This window comes from Lissotriton vulgaris, chromosome 5 (genome assembly GCF_964263255.1).
Source record: "Lissotriton vulgaris chromosome 5, aLisVul1.2, whole genome shotgun sequence".
In the NCBI taxonomy this organism is placed as follows: domain Eukaryota; kingdom Metazoa; phylum Chordata; class Amphibia; order Caudata; family Salamandridae; genus Lissotriton; species Lissotriton vulgaris.
The window spans coordinates 1,403,026,586-1,403,043,961 of NC_141693.1; positions in this window are offsets into that span (position 1 = coordinate 1,403,026,586).

Genomic DNA, 17,376 nt, shown 5'->3' on the forward strand with positions numbered 1-17,376 from the left:
CAGACACACAATGACAAGGACGTATTTTAGACCATTGCATGGTGGCAATTCTATAAAATCAAGCAAGATTTTTTTTAATGGGCCCTCTGCCTTTCAGATTTTTCCCCAACTGACAACTGTTTTCCTACAGAGGTTATGCTGTTGACAGGTCAACACTTCTGGCAGAGACTCTCTGCAATTACCCTAAACTTAGGATTGTACCATGTCTGTCTGAAATGTCTAATCATTGCATCTCTCCCAATGTGTGTAGCTCCATGATATACCCTAGCCATTTCTGATAACAAACTATCTGACATTATTGGTCTACCATCTGGACACACCCACACTTTGTCGTCTACTCTTCTGGTGCAACCTGATTTAATCCAGATTTCCTTTTCTTTTCCATCTGCCTCGTCCTGCAACTTCCTAACTTCATCCCATGTTTCAAAAGCAGAGAAAAACATTAGTTGCCAATTGGTAACTTTTTTTTCAATCCTCCGTTCAAAGACATTGTATTTCGATCGGAGAATTATGCAACTTGGTCAGCGTATCTGTTGCCCTGTTTCACATAGTAATTTCCTGACTGATGTGCGGTACATTTGACCATTGGTGATTAGCGCCGTTTGAGCAGAGGGCGTGGAGGGTCCGAGCCAGGCACTTCCGGCAGGGAACAGCAGCGCTCTAGTTGTTGGGACGCTGGGGGGGATATAAGGCATTGGATTTTGGAGCCTTGTGTGGTAAGTGGACTGTGGCAGCGTCCCTACCGCTTTTTACTTAAGCGCATTTGCGTGTAGCTTGCATGCTTTGTGGCGCGTGAGCATTTTATCACTTTTAAACCTGCATATCATTTTTTCCTCACCTGGCTTGTGAAGCTGCTTTGCACAGCGTAATACCTGTGTCCTCCGCTTTTGCTCGGCTGAGCCTCGGTAGGCGGACAAACAGGTGCTGCTGCCTGGCAACGGAGTGCTGGACTCGCACCTCCCTCCCGCCTCGGTCTGACGCCGGTGATTAGCGCCGTTTGAGCAGAGGGCGTGGAGGGTCCGAGCCAGGCACTTCCGGCAGGGAACAGCAGCGCTCTAGTTGTTGGGACGCTGGGGGGGATATAAGGCGGATGTGCTGTCGGCTGTGCAGCGGACGAGCGCAGCGGGCGCGACGAAGGCGCGCCGGAGTTGCGCCTGAGTTAAGCCCGTCTGCGCCCGTCCGCGGCCGACTGCGGCCCAGGGCCAGTCCCCCTGCCTCTTTTTTACACCAAGTCTGCTGGAGTCGAGATGACCTACTTCTCCTTCGCAGAGAGCTGCGTGGACTTTGCGCTCACAGCATTAAGGCAGGAAACAACGTGGGCTGCAGCCACTGTAACTACACCTTCAACATAGGTAAGGCACAAACCGCATGCCAGCATACTTTGGTATGTGGTCTACTGAACGTACGCTCCCTACGCAAACACTCTCTTGATATCCATGACCTCCTTACTGGGAAACAATGGGATCTGTTTTTCCTCACGGAAACGTGGCTTGACCAAGACTCCATGCCGGAGATCATTGAGGCCATTCCAGAAGGTTACTGTCTGCAAAGGCTAGACAGGATACGGGGGAGAGGGGGCGGCATAGCCATAGTTGTTAGACAAGACTATCAATGTCAGCTAGATCGCACTATGATTGACGACAGTGAGGCGGGTGCCTTTTCCATATCTATCAATGGCTGTTTCACTCTGAAAGGCCTTCTAATCTACCACCCTCCGGGCTCCACTGCAGCCTTTATCGAAAAACTAGTGGAAGGTGTCACAGAAGCTGCACTACGCTCGGACAAATACCTGGTTTTAGGGGACCTCAACCTACACTTAGATACCTCTACGGATAGGGTGGCGAATGATCTATGCCACACGATGGCCAGCTTACAGTTCGAACAAAAGTTATTGCATCCTACCCATAAGCTGGGCCACCTTTTGGACCCAATTTTCGCAAACTGGAACCAAGTGGACGCACAAACCCCGATTCCCATCCCATGATCTGACCATTTCCTTGTCCCCTTTACCATCGAAATGCAGGGACCCCGCCCCAGTGACCCCCCCGCTGATAAACACCCTAGGCGTAGATGGGCAGCGTTCTCCCAAGCCAAATTCAATCTGGCACTCACCGAGAAGGGTCATCCTGGGGGTGATGGGGTAGATGAAATTAATTCCAACTTTGACCAACGCATCTTGGAAGCCCTGAATCAGGTGGCACCATTGGGTATGGCGAAAATGGGGGGTCGAGTGCAAAGATCGGCACCATGGTACAATGAGAATTTGCGAACGGCCAAAGCAGCATGTAAACGTGCCGAAAGGCAATGGAGGATTGCCTATTCCACTCAGGCCAAAACTGTTTACATAGACTGCAGACGTGCCTATCACACGCTGATTAGGAAGGCCAAATCATTGTACTACTGCAATAAGATAGAGGAAGCAGAGCAGTCCACCAAGGAGCTTTTCTCTATTTATAAGTCTATTGCGATAGGAAAACCCGCCGTGGTGCCTAAGAAACTCTGCACAACGGAGGGCTGCAACCGAATTGCTGAGTTCTTTGCAACTAAGGTCACCAATATCTACAACTCCTTCCCCCAGAGGACAGACAGTGGCTCTTACCCCTCGGAATCCTCCAGAATGAGAGGGGAACAACGACTAACCACTTTTGTTACTCCTTCCACTACGGAACTTCTCCGTATCTGTGGATCTATAAAATCCGGTTCCCCCAGAGATCCGACCACTCCTAGTCGGCTAAAGGACAGCTTGCCAGTACTAGAACCTTATGTGCGTCAGCTACTGGACACCTCCTTTGAGTCTCAGGTGGTCCCGAAGGCTTGGAAGCAGGCAGTGGTACTTCCTCTGCAAAAGAAGACCAACGTTAGCTTTGAAAAACTGGACAACCTCCGTCCCATTTCCCTCCTGCCCTACATGGCGAAGGTGGCGGAAAAAATAGCCAGCATACAGCTTATGCAGTTCGTGGAGACGGCATCGCTACTCCATGACTCGCAATTTGGCTTCCGCCCCCGTCACTCGACGGAGTCTGCTCTTCTCGTGGCGGTGGAAGCACTTAGACAGGGAGTGGACGAGGGCCATACGATGGCACTGATCCTGCTTGACTTAAGCGCAGCATTCGACACTGTAGCACACTCCACCTTGCTACAGTGTCTGAATGGAGGAGGGGTGACAGGTGCTGCGCATGGCTGGATCAAGTCCTTCCTGTCTGATAGGTGCTTTCAAGTCAGATTGGGTGACTGCTACTCCAGGGAGATTGAGTTGGGCCAGGGCGTACCTCAGGGTTCGTCCCTGAGCCCAACCCTATTTAACATCTACGTCTCCCCCCTGGCGGCCATCGTGGAGGGATATGGTCTTCGCCTGGTGTCCTACGCCGATGACACGCAGTTGGTCATTTCCCTATCGCGTGCGCCCGGCCTTGCAGCGGACATCTTCAGGAATTGCATGAAAGACCTTGCTGCCTGGATGTCCGCTAACTGTTTAAAGTTGAACGGTAGCAAGACCGAGGTGCTCGTGGTGGGGGGTGCACCGTCTGCGTGGTCGTTGGCGTGGTGGCCACCCTGTCTGGGGGAGGTTCCGGCTCCCTGCCGAGAGGCCAGGAACCTTGGCGTGTGGCTGGATAAGGATCTCACCTTTGGCCCACGGGTCGGCCGGGTGGCGGGGATATGCTTCAGTGTTCTGAGAGCCCTCAGGAAAGTGCTAGATCTGCTTCCCATTTCCGCTCGAAAGACGCTGGTGCATGCCCTGGTCACCTCCCGACTTGATTATGGGAACCTGCTCTATTTGGGGGCCACAGGCAGGGTTATGGGCCGCCTGCAGGTCCTTCAAAATGCGGCAGCGCGGCTGGTTCTCAGACTCCCTAGGAGGTCTTCCGCCAAACCAGCTCTACGGGCCCTCCATTGGCTCCCCATTGAGAGGAGAGTGGAGTTTAAGGCCCTTACCACGTGTCATCGCATCCTGAGCGGCAAAGCACCTCTTCTGCTCCAGAGCCTTGTTTCCCACTATGAGCCTGCACGCAGTCTTCGGTCTTCTCAGACCGGGCTGTTAAAAGTCCCAAGAATATTCAAAGCTCGTATGGGAGGTAGATCCTTCAGATACCTTGCTCCCAAGTGCTGGAACAATCTTCCGCTGGAACTTCGATTCGAGCCTTCCGAAGTCCAGTTCAGAAAGAAACTCAAAACGCACCTTTTCAGCAGATAGCTTTTGTGGGAGGAGGGGGGACTGCCACTTCACTTGTCATAGCGCGGGGACACGCCAGTGGCGTAACCAGGCGCTTAATAAATGCCCAATAATAATAATAATAATTGCAATTTCTTTTGGCAAATGTAGTGCTTCCAAAAGTTCTTTGCCATTTTTATGATTCCTGATAGGAGAACCTGAAGAACTCAGAAATCCCCTTTGTATCCATAATTGGCCAAAGTCGTGCATAACCTCAAAACCATATTGACTATCCGTAAATATGGTTACTCTCAATTTCTTCCTAATTTTACATGCTTTTGTTACAGCGAACAATGTGGCTAATTGTGCAGACTTAACTCCTCTAAGACAGGAAGCTTCCAGGATAGCTGATACAGTACCTACAGCATAGGCAGAACTGAATCCTCAGCTTTCTTTCCTCAAGCAAGACCCACCAACAAACATTACAATATCTAATTCTGCTAATGGGAACGTCAAGAATGTCTAGTCTGGGCTTTGTGCACATTTCTGTCAGATCCAAACAATCATGATCAACATCCTCTTTCACTTCCTCACAATATGACTCAGGCAAATGGTTGCTGGGTTAACAGTGGTGCATCTTATCACACTTACATTTTCAGCACCCAGTATTACTCTTTCATACTTAGTCATTCAACTAGGGGTCAAATGCTGAGTGCGAGTCCTTTATAAAAGGATCCCAACTGAATGTGGCACATTCACCTTTATGGGAAGTCCCATCACAATAGATTCACTCTGTACCAGACTCACACAAGTATCGGCTACTCCTTTTAGGCAGCCAGGGCAATACAGCACCCACTGAATCCAGAGTGGCGGAAAAGTATGCCACTAGCAGTCGTGACAATCCATGTCTCTGGGTTAGCACTGAAAGTGCACATCCTTCTCTTTCACAACAGAACAAAGCACATATTTTCATATAGTCTGGCATTCCAATCTCTCTGTTTTATAAATGCATCCTCACTTTCATCATCCCATTCAATCGGATCTATCACATCCTTTCGGGTCAACCTTATTAAAGATTTTGCAAGCAGTGAGAATCCACTGATCCACTGACAACAGTATCCAACCACTCTTAAAAAAAATTGCACTTCTTTCTTAGTTTTAGGCAGACTCATTTGTCGAATCACTTTTATCAATTCTGGCAACACTTTCCTGACTCCTCTTTCTATTTTGCATCTCACATATTGAACTTCTTGTTGACAAAACTGCAGTTTTTCTGGCAACACCTTATGTCCTCCTTCTGCTAGATAGATCAATAAAGCAATTGTGTCAGTGACACAAGATTGTCTTGTCTTTGATGCCACCAATAGGTCATCAATGTACTGAACAAAAAAACGAATTTCCTGGCATAAGCAATGTTTCCAAACACTTTTTTAAAATCTAATTGAATATGGCGGGGCTCTCTGTGTACCCTTGAGGAACTCAGCACCATGCCAAAATACGGTCTCCGAACCGGAATGTAAAAAGATATTGGCTACCCGGATGTAAAGGAATTGAAAAGAATGCTTGGCACAAATCAATCACTGTGTACCAATGTGCATCCCAAGGTATCAAATACAAAATCACTACTACTGCTGGATTTGGTACTACTGGACAACAGGGTACTACTATCCTATTAATCTACCTCAAATCTTGCACTATTCTATACTTTCCACTAGGCTTTTTAAGCCCCATGATTGGTGAATTACAAGGACTACTCAATATTTCATTTAGAATACCTTGTTCAATCATTTGGTCAATAACTGGAGCAACTCCTGCTTTTACCTCTGGACTCATTCCGTATGGGGTATATTCGGAAAAATTGCACCTTCTTTCACTATGATTTTACCTGGGACTACATTTTCCATCAGACCAATTTCTTTCCTCGAAAAATCCCACACATCTCATCTCACTGTATTTTTCAGCTCATCAGGCATGCTGCTTTCAGTAAGAAGTGGAAGCATCTCATCCACCTCTGTCCCTTGTTGTACTAGCATTATTTTAAAAGCAACATCTTCATCAGGTGTTTGGAAAGCAATCCCATCAGGTGGACAGAGATGGTGCAATTCTTCTTGCACAGCAAATCCCTCCCTAGCAGTTTGCCGGACTCGAATCACACACCAAACACTGATGCATGTCTCTGAAAAATTTCCATTGGTTTTGTGACTGGGGTCTTTGTTTATTTGTGACTCCTAAAACTTGGATAGTTTCTCTCCAGAGGGGTAGGTTTGGAATTTCTGCTGCTCTCACAGTCGAACGGGTAGCACCAGTATCAACTAGAAAAGTGATGTAATTTCCTTCAACTTTCCCATCAACAAATCGACCTGACTTATCTGCCGGCAAAGATGCGCCAAGCACGCACTCTTCCTCCCCCCTCAGGCACCGACAATGAGATGCGTCCGAATCACTCTCATTACTTTGCATCCAATATTTTTGAACCGTTTGTGTATTCCGTGAAATCCAGTGTGTGCACTATATCTCTGCACCTGAGTGCTCACATGGTTGGGCATAAAGGCCCTGTAACTGAGGAGTAACTACCTGTTGCTTTTGCAGCTGGTTCACAACCACCTCATTCTGCATCTGTGGATTTAAAATTTGATGTATCCCATTACTCTGTTGAACATTTCTACTCTTATTCTTCCAATGTCTATGCTTTCCGCACGCTTGACAAGGATACTTCTTTTTCACTTCTTCTCTACTCATTTGTCTTATTCGTTTTTTTTCCAATCGATCCTTGACTATTATGATTCTGACCATTCATCTGGTTCTCATTTTGAGAACCATGATTCGCCTCTTGGTGTTTTGCAAATTTCACTTGCACCCACATCATCTTCTCTTTCAGCTTTTTGTGCTTTGCATTAATATCATCTCTACAATACTTTTGAATACTTTAGGATGTCATCTATGGGCTTGCTCTGCGAGCAAAGCATATGCTGTTGAATCATCTGACCAATCTCTGATCTCAATCCATACACAAATCTATATGCAAAATGTCTCATCTCCTTATCACCAATATTTTCGAATCCACTATACTGCTTGAATACCAGTAATAACCTTTCATAATACACATGCACTGACTCCTTTGGATCTTGAGTTGTTCTATTTATCTTAACCCAATCAGTTTTCCTTTGGAGACATTTTACCTTTTAATAAAGTAATCACCTGATGATACTTTTTCATCACTTCTTCTGAAGGTGCACATTTTCTAGCATCCCTGGGATACTCTTCAGCTGGCCAATCAACAGTAATCTTACATTCTGTCCACAAATCAGTTGGAGTCACTATATCAAACAAGCCTTCCAAATCATTCAACAAAACCTTTGAAACCTTCACAAACCTCACTACCTGCTCGTACCATTCAATTGGATTCTCTCCTAATCTAGGAAAATAATTTGTAAAAGACAAAATATCCTGTCTAGTCCAAGGAACATGAACAAATCCGCCACCAGGAACTTCTCTCATTGGGCACATTCTTTTACTCTTTTCTGTCTCCCTTAATGGTAATGTAGATGTTTACTTTGTAGCTGGGTCATTCCTCTTTTTTTGTCCATCTACTTCTCCATCGGTCGACATCTTCACACCATGACCCGTAAAAGCTAAAACACCATCACCTTTCATATATTACACCCAATTTTCCAGACAAACACATGTATGATATCCTCGTTCAATCATCATAAAAGAAGCAGGCATTTTAGGAGGTGGCATAAGAATTACCTCCCGGGTTACTACACGTTGTCCTTCTTGAAGAAATTCTTGATTTCATTAATCAACTTCATTCTCCCAACTTCTGTGACTATCAAAATCAGTAAGCAAAATCCAGAAAATTCTTTTGAATTCTTATGTATCCTATTTGCTAACACTCGTCCTATACCAGCGCGTCTTACACCAATAATCCAATTAGATTTCACTACGTATCCTTGTCCACAACCAATACCAGCACGGTTCTTGTTCACTGACCAATAAAAGCTTACAACACACCCACTTGTCTGACCAATGTCTGTGCGGCTCTTTGTGACGTCAGTATTGCTCCTACTACTGACCCTCCCTTTACAATCTGCACGTTTTACACGCCCGCCGTTTCAACCAATACCAGCGCTGCTTTTTGTGATGTCAGTATGACTCCTGCTACAGACCCTCCCTTCGCAAGGTAATATGGCAATATCTTTTCTAACTTTTATTTTATAAATTTCTGTAAGTAACAAAGTAAAAACAGTGCTACTCTGTCGACTCCGCTAAACCAAAGTTAGTTTTCTTCACTTGCTTCAAAGAGAAAGTACTTCCTGTCACTATGAGTAAAAACCACTGTTTACCCTTCACTTAAGCTCGGGGAGGACCTATTACTCCTCTAGGGATACTCCTCTCTTGAGGAATGCCAAAGTTTCACAGAAAGGCCCTTTGCTGTCACTCACACTCTACGCTTATACGATATAGGGCCATATGTAGGAGGCCAAATACCGATCGGTAACACCGAAAAAGGGTCATTTTCGGTGTTACCGACAAATATTTAGCCATGTGAGATGTACGTAATACCGAATTGATTCGATAATAACGAATCGGTAAAAAACAAAAGCTACCGACTTTTAATTACCGAAACAATGAATACCGACTCGGTAACAACGATTCGGTAAAAACCCAAAAATGCTATGTAACAAACCTCGGTAAAACCGAATTTGACCAAAATCGGTAATAACTATTCGGTATTTAGCACATTTCGGGAGCATGTGGTAATCAGGAGCAGTCTATATAAACAGACCCAAAATGCATCAGTGTGAACACAATGGCAGGCCTCTATCTCATTGCAAGGCGGCTACGCCTGAGAGCAGCAGGAATGAGGATCTGGAGACGTGAGGAGCGGGTGTACAGATTACGCATCACTTTGTTCCAATTGACAGACCCAAAAATACACAAGAGATACAGATTGCACCCAGACACCATCCTGGAGCTAATACGGGACCTAAGACCCTACCTGGAGCTTCAGACGCCAAGGGCCCACGCAATCCCCACCCATGTCCAGGTACTCTGCTGCCTGCACCTCCTTGCATCAGGAAGTTTCCAGGGTGTGATAGCAGCAGTGGGTGGAGTGTCACAGAGCTGTCTATCCCGTTTCTTCGACACCTTCCTGGACGCCATGATGGACAGAATGGAACATTACATTTCCTTCCCCAGTACACAGGCGGAGCTGCAGAGAACAAAGCAGGAGTTCTATCAAATTGCCCATTTCCCCCACGTGATCGGCTGCATCGATGGGACCCATATTCCCATCTGCCCACCAGCAGCAAGTGAATACATTTACAGAAACCGCAAATCCACCCACTCGATCAATGTGCAGGTGATCTGCAATGCCAAACACATAATAACAGACATAGTGTCAAAATACCCCGGGAGTAGCCACGATGCTTACATCTTCAGGAACAGTGGCATACATACACGTCTGCTTGCTGGTGAATTTGCCGACGGATACATACTAAGTAAGTAAATGTCACACACCCAGATGTACACCCTGGCACAAGCTGTTGGTCACACCAATCAATGCCACTTACTTCTGTTCATAGGTGACAGCGCATATGCCCTCCGGCCGTATCTACTGACACCATATCTGAACCCAACCACCCGAAGGGAGAGGAGATACAATGTGGCACATAGGAGCACACGCAAAAGCAGATTCCGATGCCTCCACAAAACAGGAGGTGCGTGTCTGTACAGCCCCATCAAATGTTGCAAGATAATAGCTACGTGTGCAATGCTACACAATCTGGCCACTAAAAAAGGAACAGCAGTGGAACTAACTGAGTCAGAGGACGAGGACGAGGACAACCCTCAGCCAGAGCCCAGCGCAGCTGGTGCTGCTATTGAACATGATGGGAGACAGAGACGGGCAGAGATTACGACAAACTATTTCTGAGTGAGTGACGACACTGAGCCATTTCAAATTACATGTAGAGGTGTTTATTTAGCACACCTCCAGCATTGTGAGCATCGTCCAATTGGACATGGGTTACATCACCCATCACATGCATGTAGACAGCCATTGTCCTTCACTTTTTGCGTCCCCGCGCTGCACGTGCACGTTCCCCATCAACACTGTCTTGTGAGTAGGACTGTTCCTGTGCTGGGACGTTACATCCACTGCGCCTCCTGCACTCTGTGGGTGAGGGTGTAATGCTACCACGGCTGGTAGCCTCCTCACTGTCCCCCCCCCCCTCCAAATTGGAGGCCTTGGCATTCTGCATGAGCTCTAGCACTGAGGTCATGGACACCATCCCCCTGGCCACATCCCTGCTGCAATGCGCCATCTCCTCCTGCATGGCGATGGACCGGCGACACATCAGTGATGCCGTAGTAGCCAGCCGGTTCACCGTCTTGGTATAGTCCTGGAGTCTCAGTCTCTCCCGGCGCCTGCCAACACGGTCCTGCTCCAGCTGGCTGCAGAGTTGTCCACCGAGGTAGCTACCCTCTCCATCCCTGCAGACACATTCTCCCCCATGGCACTGATGCCCTTCTCCATCTTCTGCATATGTCTGTTAATGTTTGCCACCTCCCTGTGTAATGACTTCATCTCCCTCCATTGCAGGCGCTGGACCTTCAGCATGTTGCCTTCCAGTCCAGCAAACACACTGTCACCCTGTTCAGATGCCATTGGACTGTCCGGCCTTGCCCTGCGGCGTCGTGATGACATGTGGGCGCCCTCGGATGCAGAACCAGCCGGCTCCCTGTTGGATCTCTCTCCTATGGGCCTTTGTCTGGCCTGTCTGCCCTCCTCCTCCGACTCCCCCATCTGCTGGAGGGTGATCACGGCATGCCGCCTGCCTGACTGTGGTGGTGGTGTTGGTGGTGGTGGTGTTGGTGAACGTCGCAGTGGTGACTGAGTGAGAGGGGATTGCGGCCCTCCCTGGTGCTGTGGTGATGACTGTGGTGGAGGATTGGCTGCCTGCGATGGCGCAGAGCTGGTGTTCCCTACAGGCATGCTGTCTTCATCCTGTTGCGTCCTCTCTGGCCTGGCTGAACTGCCTCTGCTGCCCTCAGCTGCACTGCGAGATGACTCGCCTGTAATGACACAAATGTAAATACACTCAATGCTCTGTCTGCAAAGCCATTGCATTAAAGTACATGCCAACAGTGCAATGTGGTTGACCTATCCAATTCTATTACCATGCTATTGTGATAGCTGCCCTGACAGTCCTGATCATGAGTTCTCACTGACTACATCACCCAGAATGCATTGCAGATAACCAGTAAGACATGGTGTGGAGTGAGAGCACTTTTACCACTATGGGGGTTGGGATTGGGGAGGGGGTAGGGCAGCATGCTGGGCATGCTTCTTACCTTGTTTTCTAGCTGCTCTGGCAGAGCTGTCTGCGTCTCCAATGCCACTCACACTCTCCCGCTGGATGGTGGACTCCACCATCTGTTCCAGTGGTGTTGGTACTGGGGCTCGATGTTTTCCTCCTCCAGTTTTCCCTGCCAGCCTATGTCTCTCAGCCATCCTCAGTTTTGCTGTTTTTCTAAAGTCGTACCACCTCTTTTTGATGTCCTTTATGGTGCGCAGGGTCACACCTATGGCATTGATCTTGTCCCGAATGCCACTCCATATTTGCCTCTTCTGTGCCTCTGGCACTTGGTGGGACTGGGCTCCAAACAGCTTGTGGTACTCCTGGCTGACATCCTGGATCAGGACCTCAAGCTCCTTGTCGCTGAACTTGAGTTTTCTTTTTCTTTCTCCTCCCTCCTTCTCCCTGTCCTGGCTTGCCATTTCAATGCTTGTTCAGTGCTATTTTCTTCCTTTCTTGTGGCTGTGTTGCTGCTGGCTCCTCAGCTCTCCTGCCTGCCTGCCTGCCTCACAGTCAGCTCCAGGCCCTGTGCACCTGGCTGGGTGTGGCAACTTCCTGTTTGGGGAGTAATTGGGTGTGTCAGGATTGGCTGATTCACCAAAACGCTATTTTTTAAATTACCGAATCGGTATTTCCGATTTCGGTAATGGATTCGGTAACACCGATTCGGTGATAGCCTTTCGGTATATATTTTTATTACCGATCTGTTCATATTCGGTATTTAATACCGATTTGCTACGAATCGGTAATGTTTACCGATTTTTTATCTACATCGCGTTTACCTAATTCTTAATACCGATTCGGTATGAATCGGTATTAAGGATTCGGTATTCGCATTTTACCTACATATGGCCCATAGTCCTTAATATAACACTTACAGCCCTCTGTAGCTTTTAGGTATTATGACAACAGATGAGTAACCTCCTGCAGTGTGATTTCCTTACCACACTCTTCTAAATTCCATTCCCAGGATCCCCAGGTATCTCTGTACCTGTACTTCTAGACAACATAGAATGTGACACTAAACTCTTAGTGTTAAATTTATAGTTAATAATCAATTATCAATAACTAATAATCACCAAAGGAAGGAATAATAATTAAGGGTGGGCTGGCGGCTACGCTCCGTGCACGGAGTGTGCGTAGTGCCGGCTTCTACGCATTTTTCGTAGCAGGCGTAGAATCCGGCACTACGCACGCTCCGCAGACGGAGCGTAGCTGGCCGCCACCCGCCTCCCTCCCGCCCTCCCTAAATACTTTAAATTACATCTGTAAATGAATTAAAAGGCACTTACCTTGCCTGCCGCTGCCCGCCGCGTCCCCGGGGCTCGCTCTCTTCGTCGCTTCCGTCTTGGGTAATATTGCGCATGCGCGGGCGGCCGCGCATGCGCATTTCTCACGAGAAATGCGCATGCGCGGCCGCCCGCGCATGCGCATTATTACCCAAGACGGAAGCGACGAAGAGAGGGTGCCGAGGAGACGCGGCGGGCAGCGGCGGGCAGCGGCGGGCAGGGTAAGTGCCTTTTAATTCTTTTACAGATGTAATTTAAAGTATTTAGGGAGGGCGGGAAAGAGGCCCGTGGTGCGTAGTGGGGCTACGCGGAGTGCGGAGGTGGGCGTAGTTTCTCGCCCACTTCACGTAGCTCCGCGAAGCCCCACTACGCCCACTACGCCCAGGGTTAATAATAATCACAATTCTGCTACCAGAAAAACTGATCCAGTGGAAGGCCAAGGTCGAACTATTCACCAAACCAAGTATTTCAATTGGGTCGATACACATTTACTGACGTGTTCATTTCCATTCCCTGACTAAATCCGCTGGGTATCAAGGTTTTATATTTTACGTTCTGATTAGTTAGTTCCCTGTGAAACATACTAATTTGAAAATAAAACTCAAGACCTAATTAATCTTCACAAATCAACACTCTTTCCTCTGGTTGATGGACCATTAGTTGAGTTAGTTGATGGTGATATTAACAACTATTTAACTATTCCTAAGTTCTCAGTCAAATATCCACACACTGGGGTAAGATTCCTAAGTTTTATCTAAGATTTCAATCATACATTTGAACCCTTATTTACAGATTCACAGTGCAAGCACCATCATTCCTATCATAGGAGAGAAAAATTCATTTAGCAAGAACATTCACTAACACAGAATTCATTCAACAAAACAAAATGCAAAAGAGTGGATAGCTGTAGAGACAAAAGGCAGTTAAAATACATTTGCAAATAGATATGCAAATTTGAGACAAAATGATAATTACCTGAAGAAATACTGAAAACCACCCCTCAGGCCAAAGGACGGGTGGGGGTTCCCTGAATTAGGATCAGGAGACAAAGACTATAGGACAGGATCAGGACAGGATAGATACTTACAAGACTTCTCTATAAACATGACGCACCAGAGTACATCCCACTCTTACACTCTCTCCCTCCTCAATGTTCTTCTGGAATCTTTAAATCTAATCAGCTGTCATTTGGATAATGAATCTTTCCAGTCTGCTCTCTCTTCTTTTTTTCTAGCAGCTCTCGCCTCTCTGATGTCTACCCTGCTAACTTAAGTCACTCTATTTATAGTCTTTAGTTCCACATGTACCACCCTCAAAAGTTGCAAATATTGATGAAATACTGAATATGATTGGACAGGGCCAACTGAGTTTTCATCACAACATGCTGACATATTCATTTTTATTAATATTCTTATTGTCCTGCAAACCCTTTCCCTGAGCTCATTCATAATTTTTAATTCTCATACATGCATTGTTGCAATATTTTTTACATTTTGTACAAGTTCCATTGACAAAGTATTCTCATCTCCGTTTTCCCATGTCTTCTGTCCTTGCTCTTTGGCAGTCATTCAGCTATTGTGGTGATCAGGTCACATTGTGAATACACTGAGCATGTGTGGCTCCCATTTCATCCAGTGCCATTTTCTCTAATTCATGCGAGATAGCAGGCCCAAATGTGCACCATCAATAAAAGAATCATAAACAGATAATAATTTCTCAAATATATAGGGGCATATTATCAAGGGCCTTATCGCCACTTTAGCAGAATTGTTCCCGCTAAAGCGGCGATAATTTCATCGGCCTATTAGGAAGCTGTTGCTAACAGCAGTTAGGGGCAGTTTGTAGGCAATAGCGAGCGGTTTGGGGCCCGCTTTGCATGTCAGCGATATTTATCGCTAATGACATGCAAAGTGGCGTACCCAACCTGTTAGCGACTGAAAGCAGTCACTAACACCGCTATCGCCTATTATCAACGCAGGCACGGCGATAAAAAAATTGCGATAAGCGCGAATATCACCAAAAAACGAATGCCTGCTCAGACCACTTCTTAACCTGTATATCCAATGGGACTTGGATATTCAGGATAAGACCCTATTGGCGTTAATGCCTGAATATCGCTGGATTTCCAGCGATATTCACTCATTGAGTCGCTATCGCCGGATATTTTATCGCATTTGAGATAAACGTTGCTAATATCACATTATCACTGCGATAAAATCCCGTGATGGGCATCGATAAAAAAAATATCGCTAAGCTCATTTAGCGATAAATATCACTAGTTGTTGATAATATGCCCCATAGTTCTCACTGTTCACCACCCACTTCTACTCTATCCCCTGTTAATATTAGTCTCATGAGTTTAGTTCAAACAAGCATATGCCGGGCATATTAGTAATTCCTGCGCATGCGGGAGAGTTTCGTCCTCCCAAATGGGTTAGTCACAAGATTTTCTATGTAAATCTGATTTGCACATGAGCAAAGTGTTTTTCCATTTTAACACCTTACGTGCGGCCCCGATTTCCTCAGTGTGCTGGACATTCCTGAACAGGGTGCGGTCGTGACGGAACCATTCCGTCATCAGTACAGCTCAACCGTGACTGATGACAAAATGGTTCCATCACCAGCATCGAAGGGGTTAAAGCAGGGTGTTAGTTGCGCTGCATTTTATTCCATATTAATTAAGCATGCGTAAAGCTTTGCTCCCATGCGTCGATGTTTGGTGCGTATTAGTCGCGTCTTATCTACAGTTTAAATGGTTTTTGAAGTTAATGAAGGATTGCTCCGAGCAAGTTTCGTTTTCTTGTTCCTTGCTTCATCACTGCAATATCGGCTGGAAACAAAAGCATTAGTGCTGGAGGCTGGTTTTGCAGCTGTGCTGCAATATCGCCCTCTGTAACAAAAGCAGCAGTGCGTCATACTTGCACCCCCTCAAACCACTACCACCAGTCTGACAAAATTGCCTGAGCTGCTTTGGATTTCCTGTACGGCCCTGCATGCAAATTTGAGCCCCAAGAAATTCCAAACATCGAAATCTCCCAGGTGAATTTCCTGAAGGAATCCACTCGATATCAAGGGCTCCCAAGACACAGAATCTGAACCTTAATAGCTCAAAAGCTTTTCCTAATCCAACGGCTTCACCAAGTCTTCGATTCCAAAACCCTTTAACACCGATCAAGCACCATTAACAGTCTACTACCTTGACCCACTGAGGACGTTCGACTCCCAGAAACGTTTCTAAGTAGGAAGGCAACACTGTCAACTGGAATGAACTTGGTCCCTGTATCTGACCAGTACTGCCTTGCATCTTAAATAGTGCCTAAATAGTGCTCAAGCGCAACTGTGACAGGTGCTTAATTCTTTTTAGCAGTATCTTCATTTAAAACTTTAACAATTGATATTTCCAGTCCACTAATTCTATAAGTATCATTTTGGGGAAATGTTGTTTATTACATTATATTCTATTTTTATAAATTTGTGTGGGATTTTTATTGTTGTATTTTCAACATTTTATTGTTTTGCTACTACTAAAGACTGAACATCGTTTCTTAAATGAAACCTGTCTGCACCATGCCAATAGCTACAGAAGGTTGAGCTCAGGTTCAAATTACCCCCAGGCCCCTCTGTCATCGACACCTTCATAATTACAAGTGGAGATGACCATCTCCTGACAGAAAAAAAACAAGAGGAATGCTGGGACACTAATACTGCCCCTCCCCCCGGGAGTACATAAGCAGTACTTACCCAGCAGCCCTCCTGTTCTGTTTTTCTGTCTGTCGACAGAATGGATGGTGTGCTGGTGCTGCTCCTGCTGGGCTGGAATGGTGGTGCTTCTCTTCACCCCCCACCCGGCTTCCTGGCTGTGTGGGCGCTGGGTTCCCTGGACTGCCTCCTGGCCTGCCGGGCTTGCTGGGAGTTGGTTTCTACTTGGAGCCGGTGTTGTGGTTGGAGCCTTCCTGGCTTTGTGTTGCTGCATGCCTCCCGGTCCTTTGTGGCTGGGGCTGGAGTTCCCGGTTGCTTCCGGGTCATGGGCTCGGCTTTCTGAGCCTGGCCAGGGAGCCTTGCCTCGCTGATGGGCTCTTGATGGCTTCTGCACGACGGTGTTGTGGGGGCCTTGTTCCTGGGGTTGGCCCCCGCTCCTGATGAGTCCCGTTTTTGGGATCCTTTTTTCCTCTGCCTTGCGCACTTGGTGGGCTGTTTGGGTGCTGCTAATGGCCTGTGTGTGGTTGCTGCCCTTTTTCTTTCAGGTTTACTTCAGAGTGGGCTCCTGGTGAAGGAGTTTGTGCCAGGTGGCCGAGGGCTGTGTTTTTTCCGTTCCCATGGAACTTTGGGCGTTGTGTGTGGGACGTTCCCTTTGTTCCCGTTCCCTGCCCTCTGTTCCGATGCTTTGGGGTCGGTGTTGGCGTCATTTTTGACACAGCTTGCTGTAGTGGTCTTTCGATCATGGCCCTGTCTTTGACATTGGGGTGCGGGGTTGGTGCCTCGGCAACTGTGTTTCTGGCGGGTCACTTGGTCTTCGTGCCTGCCATGCTTGTTCGTGTCCTTCTATGCTGTGGGGAAGTGGGGAAGTAGGGTG